Source organism: Thamnophis sirtalis, unplaced genomic scaffold (genome assembly GCF_051295495.1).
Source record: "Thamnophis sirtalis isolate CommonGarterSnake01/CBP01778 unplaced genomic scaffold, rThaSir2_p1.2 scaffold_11, whole genome shotgun sequence".
NCBI lineage: Eukaryota > Metazoa > Chordata > Lepidosauria > Squamata > Natricidae > Thamnophis > Thamnophis sirtalis.
This window is the reverse complement of record NW_028261391.1, coordinates 69812458-69827577: the sequence shown is the minus strand read 5'-3', so window position 1 is coordinate 69827577 and position 15120 is coordinate 69812458.

Genomic DNA, 15120 nt, shown 5'->3' with positions numbered 1-15120 from the left:
AAAAACTGTTTAGATTTAGTCTGATGGCAAGAAAGATTATTGCATTAACAACAATGTAAAACTTGTCTGGCTTTCTGAATGTGTATGTATATGTGCTTGATACAAACACATGTATGGGTATAGATGCATCATTGCTGTATTAATTGCAGATCTGGAACAGCATTAAATAAATTTGACATAGAAAAAAAAATCAGAGTTTGTTAATTAATCTCTGTATAACTTGGTGAAAAATGGGATATCATAACAGGCCATTTTTTGCTAGTTAACAAATGTTTATTCAAATTACTCATCAAAATTAACGTCAACATGAAAGAGAGAAAGCCTCTGCTATATATTATACTGACACACTGGGTGATTATGCCCACATAACTCATGAAATTATATTTGTGCATTACACTAAAACATTAACAATTTTTCCAGTCATTTGTAGTGTGCAATTTTCCATAGCAGAAATATTACATGTGGCCCTAGGATTGAAAAATATCTCTCTTTCCTGAAATGGAAGGCTTGGTAAGGAAGTTGCAACTTTAGACAATTATCTAAATAGGTTTTTAGGAAAGGCAACCCTCTCCAGTTGGTTTTCTCTTATCATCAAGGAATTTGGGAATTACAGTTACAGCACAATTAGATTAATAATAATACAATAATACAATAGCAGAGTTGGAAGGGACCTTGGAGGTCTTCTAGTCCAATCCCCTGCCTAGGCAGGAAACCCTATACCGTTCCAGACAAATGGCTCTCCAACCTCTTCTTAAAGACTTCCAGTGTTGGGGCATTCACATCTTCTGGAGGCAACTTCTGTTCCACTGATTAATTGTTCTAACTGTCAGGAAATTTCTCCTCAGTTCTAAGTTGCTTCTCTCCTTGATTAGTTTCTACCCATTGCTTCTTGTTCTACCCTCAGGTGCCTTGGAGAATAGTTTGACTCCCTCTTCTTTGCGGCAACCCCTGAGATATTGGAAGATTGCTATCGTGTCTCCCTTAGTCCTTCTTTCCATTAAACTAGACATACCCAGTTCCTGCAACCGTTCTTCATATATTTTAGTCTCCAGTTCCCTAATCATCTTTGTTGCTCTTCTCTGCATTCTTTCCAGAGTCTCCACATCTTTTCTACATCGTGGCAACCAGAATTGAATGCAGTATTCCAAGTATGGCCTTACCAAGGCATTATAAAGTGGTATTTATTTATTTATCCTCTATTTATGCAGCCTAGAACTGTGTTGGCTTTTTTGGCAGCTGCTGCACACGGCTGGCTCCTATTTAAACGGTTGTCCACTCGGACTCCAAGATCCCCCTCACAGTTACTACTACTGAGCAAGGCACCACCTATACTGTACCTGTGCATTTCGTTTTTCTTGCCTAAATGTAGAATCTTACTCTTTTCACCATTGAATTTCATTTTATTAGATAGCGCCCAATGTTCAAGTTTGATCATTTAATCATTTAGGAAAAAAAGATATGAGGTTTAATACATATTATTTTTTGTAAAATTATTGTCAAGTGCCAGGGAAATCAAAAGATCCAGTCAATTCAAATGTTATAAAGATTTATTGCAAGCTTAAAATCTACAAGAATTTGAACTACCAATAGCCCAAGTAAATTGATGGTAGATAAGAGTCAATGGAAATCAAGGTGGGCTGGGCTTAGAGTTCTGGTGGGAATGAAGGTGACATGTTTGATCTCTCCCTTCGGCTTAGCCTGGTCATCTCTTATATCTGCTCAACATGTGATATGTATATTTCATATGAATTTTTTTCTACTGATGTTTAAAATTTCTTTAAAGCAAGTCCTTGTCATTTTCCCCCCAAACAGATCTTCTGCCTTGTTTAAAATGAGAATCTTTACTAGTCTTAGGTGTGAGAAATTAGTGGATCCACATAGCAAGTATCTTATTTTTTTATTTGTTTTGCTTCTCAGTGTATTTCTGATTAATTATACCACTGGGTGAATATCTTTGAATTTGTATCTATTTGTAGATATCCTGGAAATATCCTGAAGCAAGTATGTATTTGTGTCCTTTGATCTGAATGGCAAATATGGGAAACGTTTGTGCTCTTTTCTAGTTACAAACTGACATTTTTGGTGTATTCGATTATTAATACATTATTATGTATTACAGATGCCAATTTGTATATTTAAGTCAATAGTGGATAATAATTCCATTATTTTAGGGTTGCTAGTTAACAGGGGGACCTAACTTGATTATAAAAGGGACTTCATTAGCAGCATACAAGAATGAACTTTTCTACTTGAATTATAATACGAGGATCTGAAGCAATTATCAGCTATCTCAAGCAGTTTCATACCTGTATTCTCATATTCTTACCCTGTTTCCTTTTTCTACAATCTCTGTTTTTCTCTGAAAGGGGGAAAGTGTGTGTCTGTGTGTGTGTATAAGTGTGTAGAGAAGACTATGGAAGGTTAATGAGAACTTCCAAGACAGAAATTGTATGTATGTATAACTCACTTTTTCTTTCAGGAGCTCAAAGTTGTACTCATAGCATTCATTCCCCCAATCTTTCCTCACAGAGTAGTTATGTGAGATAAACTGGTCTTGAAAAGAGGGACAAAGAGTTTTACCAGCCCAAAGTCCCAGAGTGACTTTCTTTGTCTGAGAATGGTCTAGAGTCTAGAACCTCTGTCTCCCTACTTCTAATAAAAAACCCCTTATCCTCTATACCAGTGTTTCTCAACCTTGGCAACTTGAAGATGTCCGGACTTCAACTCCCAGAATTCCCCAGCCAGCGAATGCTGGCTGGGGAATTCTGGGAGTTGAAGTCCGGACATCTTCAAGTTGTCAAGGTTGAGAAACACTGCTCTATACTAATACAGATGAAATCATGATGACATTATCAACTCTTCCTGATAGCCATTCTTTGAATTCTAAGGGTTTGTTATAGATCAATCACCAACTCCATTTACTGAAAGCAAACTCTAACTCACTCATTTTATTTATGTTCTATTAGCCATTAAACAAACAGCACAATGAATCCCACTTATATCTACTCTATGTATGACATCTGCAGGATACACTGTACTTAAGAATTATGAATCTGGAGTGCAAGCCCCATAACCCATAACATGTTATAACTGTGTTTTACAGGCAATGAGGAATTCGTTTGAACTTTCTATCTGGAAGGAAGTGATAGTCTCATCCTGTCTGGTTTCTTTTTCTGCCTGCTGCCTCCTTGTTTTTCAAAGTATGAGTCTCTCCCCCATGCCTACTTTAAAAATAATATTCTTATTCAATCATCCCTCAAGGGAGGATTAGCTTGATTAGATGTGGCATTTTCACTTGTGGCTGGTCGCAGTCCTTGGGCTGGGAAGGAAAGGCTGCGACACAGAGTCAGCTCTTCCAATCAAAGATCAGGAGAGCGAAGTACAAATTACTCCTAAGGAAGAGGGTCTTTCTATTTGTCATCTTCTTGTCTTTTCTCTGCCCTGTCCCCATCATTTTTCTTCACAGAGGAAACATGTTAAGAAAGAAAAGAAAGAACAATGGTGTTTGTGGTAATGCTAGAAACCTACGACTCTCATGATACGTGGCTCCTCTTTCAAAAGATATGATTGGAAATAATTAATCAGTTAATTCCACTACTAATGTTTCATTATTGCAGTGGTGAGTTTCAAATTTTTTTGGAAGCTCTTCTGTAGGTGTGGCCTGCTTTCCGGGTCCACTGGTGGAACTTCTTCTAACCGGTTCGGTAGATTTGACGAACCGGTTCTACCGAATAGGTGTGAACTGGTAGGAACCCAACTCTGCATTATTGCCATCCTGAAACAATTGCTCAGAGAAGAACTGCCTAATGAGATGCCTGGAGAAGCATTAGCTATGTTTGTACTCTACACAAAATGTATTTTATTTTCTCTTAATTTCTTCCAGATGTTTATCTACAAAGGCCGGTTTATAAGCAATATTAATGAATGACGATTGAGGTAATATTTCAAAACTTTAGATTTGTAAAATGAACTGATAAAGCGAGACCCAATGGAATAGGCTACATTTGTCGACTATATGATTACTTCTTTTTCAGGGTTCACTTTATAATTTATTGCATTTGCATTATTATTGCTACTCCTTCCATTTTCCCATTGGGTTCCAAGTAAAGCATTTGTATAGAATGTAAAATATAAAAACATTCTTGAAATATCTGAAAATATGGCACACAGAAGAAAGTCAAGGTCTGTTCTTCATCATTTCAGATGGCAAGACATAGAATAATACATTTAAATTCCAAGAAAGAAATCTCTGATTTTACACAGGTATGTGAATGAACCTCAATGGAAATCTGAACTAAACCCCACTGGTTTAAATCTGTATCTTGCAGTTGTTACGTGAGAAAGAAAGAGAGACATACAGAGAGAAGGGGCATAAAATACTATGTATTTACGTAACATTAAATATTTTTATTACCTGATTTAAATGCTCCTCTGGTTCAGTGATTCTGGTCTTCCTTCCTTCCTTCCTTCTTTCCTTCTTTCCTCTCCCTCCCCTCTGGATTGCTATTCTTAAAGTTATTTTTTCTTGTTTGTTACATTGCTCAAAATACTGTTTAGTTAAATTGAAGCAAAGTGAAATTGTAAAATTTAATTCCAAACCATTTTATCATTTCACTAATAAAACACGTATGGCAAAGTTCATAGTTTTGCTAAAGCATTTTGGATATATTTTGTTATATTGTGCTAACAAGGTTTTATTTTGATATATTAATGAAAGATCCTGGTTTTGCATTTCCACACAAAATTATTTTTTTAATGAAATTTCATTCATTGAGATATTATTAAAACTGAACAATGTGAGTTTCCTATCTCTTATTCTAACAAAACACTTTTTGGGATAACTTTTCATTGACGTAAGCCAAATTATCAAGAAGAAAGTGCACAATATGTGGATGTGAGTTTTAAGATTTGGGCATTGCTTCATTACCCTTCCTTCCCATTTTTTTTTTATTTTTGAAAATCCTATTTTAGGATAACCATATTGTGTTATCATTCATCATATATTCCTAACCAATGTGAACAAAATCATGTCTTGCACAATTGATCAGATTGATTCTTTAGAAACAGGGAATCAATTAATTGTATTACTAGTCAGAATATGCCCTTCTCTTCTGCAATTGGAAGAGTAGAACTGGTGCTCCTTTTTTGCTAAAGCATTCTTACCGTGCAGCAAAGAAAGTAAATAACATTCTTAATTGTTTGAATGACACACGGACATATGTTGCTCTTCTGTATACATCTGGTATCTCTTTGTCACAATTCATTAAGATGTGATCAAAGGGAAGGTTGTGGAGGGTTTTTTCAAGTGGGTCTCCAAATCCAAATGCCATTTTGACTGTGTTTCGTCCTCTGCATAAAACTAACAACCAGTTTCCTGAGCTATGGAAACTGTTGAAATATCACGGAAGTCTTCTTTAGTGAAGTGTTCCTTTGGTATAGTAAAGGTGGTGATATTATGGTTAGGTAGGTTCTGGTTAGGCAACTGGAGTTCCCCAACGACGCTCTGTTAGCAGATGGAATATAGAAGACTCCCGAGCTCAGAAAGGAATAAATGAGGAAATAGTAGCTTTTGTATATTTACCTCCCTAAATGATTTTATCTTTTATGGAAAGCGGAAAAGGTTCTAGCATGAAAGAAGTACAAAACTTCTTGACTCACTACAGTGTGAGGGGTCTTTGGTGCTCTCTGAGCTTGCTTGTTTTCTTGCAGACGTTTCATTAGCAATAGCAATAACAGTAGACTTATATACCGCTTCATAGGCCTTTCAGCCCTCTCTAAGCGGTTTACAGAGAGTCAGCATATTGCCCCCAACAATCTGGGTCCTCATTTTACCCACCTCGGAAGGATGGAAGGCTGAGTCAACCCTGAGCCGGTGAGATTTGAACCGCTGAACTGCTGATCTAGCAGTCAGCCTGCAGTGCTGCATTTAACCACTGCGCCACCTTGGCTCATTTTACCCAAACTAGGTAACATCATCAGTAATGAAACGTCTGGAGATGGAAGGAGACTTTGATTCTCACAATGGCTGCAGAGGTTGATGGAGTTAGCAGAGATGGCCAAGCTCACTGCTTTGATTAAAGACAGAAATACAACTACTTTTGTTTCTACTTAGAAGCTGTTTCTGGACTTTTGAGGGAAAAAAAGAAACTTTGATTTTGGGTTGTACCGATTAGATAGGCTTGTTGTTATAGAAATGACCAGTTTATACTATAAACTAGTGAAAAGTTGAGGTTTGATGTTACTATTTTATTGTACTGTACCAAAGGGAGTTGGAAGTCAATGTCTTTTCTTTCTCCCTCCTTCCCCCCCCCCCACTCCTTTCCCTTCCCCTATCTTTCCTACTATTTCCTTTGGTATTTTTGAATCTTATTTTAATAGATGAATAATTGTTTTCTTAAAAAAGTAACAAAACATCTGCAAGAAAACAACCCAGCTGAGAGAGCATTGAGAACACCTCAATTCAACCTTGAGCTTCAAATATTCTCCTTTATTGATATCACTACAGGGTGACAAATCATGGAATTCTATGGAGTGACTGATTTATTCTATTGATGTTATTCTATAATTAGCAATACATTAGTCTAGTGCAAGACGGAATGTGCCTATTGTGTTAAAAGAATGAGAGAAAAGGATAATAAGGACTGTTTGATGTGCTGGGTCTTAAATGTAATTGTGGAAATTCACAAAGACCTGCCCCAGGGATATTGAGCTGTCTTTCAAGAAGCTCAGGTTGAAGCCTCAACTGACCATCATGCTCATGGATGAGTTTGAGCCAGTCATTCTCTCTGAGTTTAGTTTCCCTTGCAAGTTCATTGTTACACTGCAAGAGAGAGAGAAAGAGAGAGAGAGAGAGGGAGAGGGAGAGGGGGAGAGAGATTCAGCACATGTGCCAGTTCTGTTTCTAGATTTAAAAAAAGATATACAGGTAGTACTCATCTTACATCTATTGAGCTCAAAATTTATGTTGCTAAGAGAGAAATTTGTTAAGTGAGTTTTGCCCCATTTTACAATGCTTCTTCCCACCTTTGCTAAGTGAATGTTGTTAAATTAGTAACACTCTTGTTAAGTGAATCTGGTTTCCCCATTGACTTTGTTTGCCAGAAGGTGAAAAGATGATCACGGGAACCTGGGACACTCATATAATGTTGTCAAGTTGTCAAGCATCTGAATGTAAATCACGTGACCCTGGGGAATGGTGCAATGGTCATAAGTGAGATAATGGTCATAAGTCTCTTCGTTTAATGCCATTGTAACTTTGAAGTAGGCAAACTTGTAAGTCAACGGCTACCTGTATAAATAATCTGAGGATGAGCTTTCACAATTATAACTTCATGAGAAGTTCACTTAATTTGACTATATTTGTAATATATGGAAAATGTAAGCACCAATTGTTTCAGACATAGTTGAGAAATCTTTTTACCAATCCCAGAATAAATCAGGGCAGGTTTTCTAAAAGAGAAAGCACAACTGTATAATTAGTGATTTTATATGAGGGAGCCATTCTAGCTGTTTCAACCCCGTGGCTTCTTTTCCAGGCTTGGCAGAATATTATACCTGTTGGCTTTAGATTTGTGAAATTGTATCTTTGGCCATCTGGAAAGTATGGAAGGCTCATCTGCAAAGTGGTGAAATTACAAAACTACACCATCTATTTTCTAGGTCACTTCAATTAACTTCCTGATATTTGTTATAGAAAAAATATGAATTGTCTCTACTTGGTTCGCATGACACTTTCCTCTTTGTGACTTTTTCTGTGTGGTATGAGATAAAAGATTGCTATATTGTCCTTATAGCTGATTCACTAAGTTGGCAGAATTCCATCTTCTACAGTCAGAAGTCTTTAGTTAAGTTTCTCCTCCACTGTATTGCTTTCTCTTAATCTATCAGTTTTATTACCACTTGCATTATCTTGTCTGCTTTTCCTCATGTTCTCTATCTGAATATTTTTTAAAAAATCAATGGCAATGGAACTTTTGGATTATGTTGTTATGCAATCAGTCAAACATGGCATTCTAGACCTACTGCCACTAAAATCCCACAGAATGGGATAAAGTTTGCAGCATGAGTAAATACTACGGAGGTCATCGTATCTCAGGAATAAGCTGTTTTAAATTCTAAACTCTCTTAAAGATGAAAATTGCCTATAACCATTTTTGTTTTATTCATCCCAACTTGTCCCTTGCTATGAATAATGACTAGCAGTTGCAACAAGAACTTTCCATCTTTTATGCTCAGTACAGTTGGGTGACTTGATAGATTATTTCTCTGGCATCTGGGTGTTCTTCCCATTTCAGTGCCTGAACTGTTTGCTGGTATCATTCTTGGCAAATTGGAAAGTTCAGTTGTGAAATTGGAATCACCAGGCAGCACTAGGCATTTTCTGCAGCGTGACGTAATGCAAACCTGGCCGCAAGAATGGGGAAGGAAGGAACTATCAAAGGAACACATGAAGGAAAGAAGAGGGGAATAAGAAGAAATCCTAGAAATGCAAAATGAAATAGAGAAAGACGGAGATACGTTTTCCAGGATCTGTTACTGCACCTTGTTACTAGAATAAACACAATCTTTGAATCTGCTGCTGATCCAGTTTCTTGACGTCGCCTATTTTGAAAATAGGGTACTTACAATCTTGATGGAAGCTGCAAGAAAAGTAATGCATAAATCAAGAGATTCGTTCACATGAACTCTGATTATGCTTATCATTTGCAATATTACATGTCCAAAGCTGATGCTTCTCTGGAGGAAAAGTGATGTTCAGACTGGCAGTAGTATCAAGAATGCTTCTATTTATTACGGGATGGATTCAGAGCTGTGGCGGCATAGTGGTTAGAGTGCAGTGCTGCAGGCTACTTCTGCTGATCACCGGCTGCCAGCAGTTTGGCAGTTCGAATCTCACCAGGCTCAAGGTCGACTCAGCCTTCCGTCCTTCCGAGGTGGGTAAAATGAGGACCCGGATTGTTGGGGGCAAGAGGCTGACTCTGTAAACCGCTTAGAAAGGGCTGTAAAGCACTGTGAAGCTTTACAATATATAAGTATTTAAGTCTAAGTGCTATTGCTATTGCTATAATATGGGAAGTATTTATTGCAGACCTCGAGACAGATACTAGTGCATATCTGACACAAGGACATGTTGGATTGTACAACTGGCCTTCCTCATCCTCCCAAGTTATCAAGGCGGTGGTAGAATGTAGTCTTGATTCCCAGGCGGGAGTGAATTTGCATTCCAGAGGACCAAGAGGCAGCAAAGTTTGGATAGTTTGATTAGAAGATAGCTCGATTTCATTTCAGGATTGTCAGGTAAAAATATCCTCAAATATCTTGCTGGAAATTAATCAGATGACAGCAGGAGGCCCAGAGGGAAAGGAGAGATGGTTTGGTCTAATGGCTAAGGGGCTGGCCTAAAAGCCGGAAGGCTCTGAGTTCTAGTACTGCCTTAGGCATGAAAGTCACTAGGGGGGATCTTGAGCCAGTCTTTCTCTGAGTCCGACCCACCTCACAGGGTGGTTGTGAGGAAAACAGGAGGAGGAAAGTGTATTAGATATATTTGCTTCCTTGATGTGTTTATAAGAATAACAAATACAGCTTAAAGTCATATAAGTAAATAAAATCATCAGCAAATGCAGCAACATGATGAGAGCCCTGGAGTCCTTTTTAGAATAAACATAGGTCTGCTTTCCCCAAACACCCAGAGTGATGCTCTCTCCAGAACAACTGAATTGAACTATTGCACTGTTAGATAAGATAAACTTTATTGTCACTTTTTTTTCTGTGAAAACACTGGCACCCATTAAAAAAAATGAAATTCTGATGCCTGCTCAGGCATCTATGAATAGAATGGAACAGAACAGAACAGGAATTGTTTATTGGCCAAATGTGATCTGACACATAAGGAATTTGTCTCTAGTAGCAATAGCAACAGCAGTTAGACTTATATACTGCTTCATAGGGCTTTCAGCCCTCTCTAAGCAGTTTACAGAGTCAGCATATCGCCCCCACAGTCTGGGTCCTCATTTCACCCACCTCGGAAGGATGGAAGGCTGAGTCAACCTTGAGCCGGTGAGATTTGAACCGCTGAACTGCAGATAACAGTCAGCTGAAGTGGCCTGCAGTACTGCACCCTAACCACTGCGCCACCTTGGCTCCTACTAGTACTTACAGTGTACATATAAAAAGAAAGTAATAGGTCACAATCATAGTTACAATTATTTATCATAAAGTATACATATGCTCTCTCTCTCTCTCTCTCTCTCTCTCTCTCTCTCTCTCTCTCTCTCTCACACACACACACACACACACACACACAGAGTATATATACATATTATCTACGTATTTGTGGTTTTCTGTTATTTTCTGTGGAACCCAGCAATTACCCCTAAAAGATAATCCACCATTGAGTACTATGGAAGAAAGAGATACACTGGGAATCAATGTGTCCTAGATCTCCATTAACCTGGCGCTGTGATTTAAGTGAGAGACCTCTTTAACCTAACAATCTTTCAAACCTTACAAGGAACAAATACACAGGAGGAAACCTCCTTGAAGCACGGAGAAAGAATGGAGGAGAAATTATGGCCCTCCAAGCTTGACGACAGTCTTTTGGGAAACTTAAATATGTCTGCGGAATAGCAATAGAGTCCAACTGACAGCCGAAAAGTTTTGCCTGTTTACAAATATACAGCTAGAGATGTCTAATTCCTTTGGCCCAAGGGCCTATTCAAAAGTTACGATGCCAAACTGACATTTTTATTGCAGTGGAAAGGGGAAGTGATTAAATATAGGCCAGCTGTGATCATATTAACTGTATTTTATTTTAACTTAAATGATATTTGTTCAGTCTTCACTCATATTTTGGGGAATGCCAATCAAAGTCCAGTTTTGGACCTCTGACACAAGTTTTTTCTCCTTTTCCCAATTGGTTTTTTTAACCTCCAAGAAACTAAAACACTCTAGACCCGTGTTTCTCAACCTTGGCCACTTGAAGATGTCCGGACTTCAACTCCCAGAATTCCCCAGCCAGCATTCGCTGGCTGGGGAATTCTGGGAGTTGAACTCCGGACATCTTCAAGTGGCCAAGGTTGAGAAACACTGCTCTAGACCCTAGTGATGGCAAACCTTTTTGGACCGAGTGCCAAAATGGGAGCGAGTGCCTGCTTGTCTGGGCAACGATCAGGAAGGGGAGCTGCCCAGGGGGAATGCTCATGCTGAACAATTTACTTCTCAGTTCTGGTGTGTGAATGGCAAGTCTTCCAGCTACTGCCATGCGTGCACACATGCCAATCAGCTGGCCAGCGTTCATGCTAACACTGGAAAATGAAATACCAGCTTTTCTCGTTTCCAGCACTGCCACATGCACAAAGGCCAGCTGATCATTGCATGCACATGTGTGCCAGAAACCTGGAAGAGGAACAGCCGATGCCACACGTGCCAGGCAACATGGCTTCGCGTGCCACTTCGGGCACACGTGCCATAGGTTCACCATCTAGATTCAGAGCAAGGATGGGGAAGCATGGCCCTTATATGACTTGTGGACTTCAACTCCCAGAATTCCTGAGCCAGCCATGCTGTTTTTCCATGCTGGCTCAGGAATTCTGGAAGTTGAAGTCCACAAATCATAAAAGGGACACATTTCCCCCATCTCTGGCCTAGAAGAAACTCTGGATAACTAACTTGGAGTGGGAAGATAAGAGAGAGGTGGGGGACTGGATCTACAAAGCTGTGAGTAGGTCAAATCAAGATTTGCTTCCTCCTTACATATTGCTATACAATGCACTATATTAAGAGCTACATTCTCTGAACTGAAGGAAGACCAGAATTGAGTCAGTCCCATTTAGGGGAAGGTGTGGGAAAAATAGTTGTTCTATAGTGGTGGTTGACTCCTTCTCAAAACCAGATGTAATCCATAGGGACCTATGGATTGATGTTTGATTTCCTGCACTCCTGGATTATGGATTGGATTTCGTAGGGATTGGTGTTTGGATGGATCTGGTTTGGTGTGGATTTGGATTCAAGATTGATTTTTTTATACCCCAGTTTCATGTTTTTAGCATAAAGAATCCCTTATGCAAGAGATCGCATGGCTTCCTTTGGGGATGCCAACTGAAAGAGTTGCTAGGGTCAACTCAGTCATCATGAAACAAAATGTGTGTTACACTGATTTAGCGTAATGTATGAACTGGCTATTTTGTAGTTTGTAAATTATGGTTTATGCTCAGCATTATTTCCTTATTAAATGTACATGCCCTCCATCTCACTGCCCAAAAGGACTCTGTCTGGATGTTTATTATGGATAACCCACTCTAGCTTATATAATAAACCATGATTACTGCAAATCATGGCTCAGGGTGATGGTCTTTAAATGATGCGGCTTAAAAAGGAGGTTGTGATGTTCATATTATCTTCGCACTAATATGTTATTTGTGTTTATTTGTTTTATGTCTTGCTTTTCTTTTAAGAGCTCAAGATGGCTAATTGGGGTGTCTTCCCTCATTTTATTGTTACGATTCTGTGAGGGAAATTAGACTGAGAGAGATCGACTCTTTCTAAGTCATTTGGAGACTTTCCATGGCTGAAGGCAGTCTTCAACCTGAGTTTAACGCCTCCATTAATCTGCCACACATTATAATTATAATGACCTGAGATAATTTCAGGTAAAATAATTTTGTATAATGGCATTCACATACCAGTTACATTTGGGTGATTTTTTTAACTTGATAGCATCCTCCCGCCCTTCCTTTTTTAAATAAAAAAAGATTGCCTGCCAAAATAACACATTGCCTTTTAAAGTGAATTAAGTTGGAACACAGACTCCAACTTAAAAATGCACATAATGTCTATGCCTGAAGCCAAAGGAAGTGGGATCACATTTCCAAGGACTAAAAGACTAGCAGCAAAAGAATGCTAGAGAGGATAGATTATTTGCTGTCAAGGAAGTGGCATTTTCAACTGATTTTTGCCTTAGGTGCTATTTCCAGAACCTTTATTTACAAATAACTTGGCCTTGATGGCGAGATCCCATGTAATACATGCATGTAAGCCTAGAGGCTACTCCTTGGAAATTTTTGAAACGTTTTCTTTTTCAAGGAGGGAGCATGATGAAGGAGCAGCCACCAGAGAAGATATGCCTTTAAAAAAAGAAGAAGAATCTGCAAGTAATGGATAGAATCAAACAGATAGTTATCGGCTGTGACAAAATTAGTCTCCTGATGGCCAGTGGAAAGGATTCTCTTTTTACTGTGAAAAGGGAAACACATGGAATCTGAGATTGTGAAAACATAGTGAGGAGAAACTGTGTCTCCAGACAAGCTCTCCGCTGTATCACAGTTCTAATTTAAGTTGTGAAAAAGGTTCAAAGCAGAACAGTTAATAGTCCTGAAAGAAAGTGGCAAGATTAAGCATCCTTCCTTTATTACCTTGCAAGGATTTGGAAATAAAGGCCAACTTTTTTTGGGGGGGGGGGATTGTTGGTTAGATTATTACTAGGTGAAAGCAGCCTTTCAAAAATTTCCACCAGTTTCTGGATTGAGAAGCTGGAAATATGATTCCTAGGAATTTCTCCTGGGGGAAGAAAAATACTGCAACCATTTTTCAGAAGCAAGATTCCCCTTTAAAAGATGCAAGTGACACCTTGCTGGAAAAGCCCATTAGGAGGAGTAAATTCTTAATTTACACAAGAAGGGGGCAGTCAGGGATGTAGTAGACTTCTAAACAGATAACATACAATAAAAGGGATGGCATTCACATGTGTCCACCGCTTCATAATTTCGTGACCCGTCAAAACCGTGGAGGACAAAATCGCGCTCGACGAAAGCGCGCATGTGACGTCATCACAGCGCGACGAAAAAAATTAAAAATTGAAATAAAATTAAAATTAAAGCAAGCCGATTCACATAAAGGTAAGGGTTAGGTTTAGGGTTAGGGTTAGGGTTAGGTTAAGGGTTAGGGTTAGGTTTAGAGCGTTAGGGTTACGTTTAGCGTTAGGTTAAGGGTTAGCGTTAGGTTTAGCGTTACGTTAACGGTTAGGTTTAGGGTTAGATTTAGGGTTAGGTTTAGGGTTAGGTTTGGGGGGGTTAGGGTAAGGTTTTCGCTTTATTTTTACATTTTTTGATCACAGCGCGATGTTTTCGTTGTGCTGTGATGACGTCAAATGCGCGCTTTCGTCGAGCGCGATTTTGTACTCCGCGGTTTTGTGGTGGAACCCATAATTAATGAATTTAAGATGATCACAATCTGATGAAGACCTTACCAACCATTTACAATCTTTTGAAAGACATTTGAAAGTTAATTCTTTTCTATCCAGTTGAAAGAACATCTTGGCTTAACCTTACCTAAGAACAGAAGACTGTGTCCAGGATCTATATAAAGATCTCCCTCTACAATACAACACAATAGAATAGTCTTCTATTCACCGCCTTCGTGAATTTAGGATTCATGCGGAGGGAACCTTGAGTTTATTAGAATTCTGATTTCTCTGATGCCCTGATTAGGCACAGGACTTTTGGCCAGTGTCTTCCCATAATTTCTGTAATCTCTTTTTGTTTTAAATTGCACAAGTTATTCACGATCCAGAGCAAACAGATTACCGAGAGTAATAGAAAAAAGCTGGATGAGGATATCCGGCCTACGCAAAGCCTTAGATGGGGAATTCAGCTCAACAAATTCAATCAGATCATTCCACTGAAACATGTTTGCAAATAAAAGCAGGATTTGTTTCAAAGCATTAAATTGAATCTTCTGACTTTTAAGTAGACTGGAGCTTGGTTGGATTCATTCAGAGGTCTCCAGAGAACCCGATGGTTTCATCAGAAATGACAAAGTGGGTATTGTGACATTGTGATGCAATCTCCTCCCCTTACGCACATGTGTGGTGTCCCTCCCGCAGTGTATATTGGTGGATTTTCTATTGCTTGAGGGATCCTAACAGATAATGTTCCAACTTTAATTCCATATGGAACCTGCTAGAAATGTGTGTAGATTCTCTTATGTTGACGTGAGTAGCTGGACAATAAGATTTATCACTATTAAATCAGATACTTATAAAAATATGTATCATTCTTACTCCTATTATGTTGCTTTCTTGAGTTCCTTAGAAGGAAAATCAGATTCCCCTTCCAAGCCAGGATC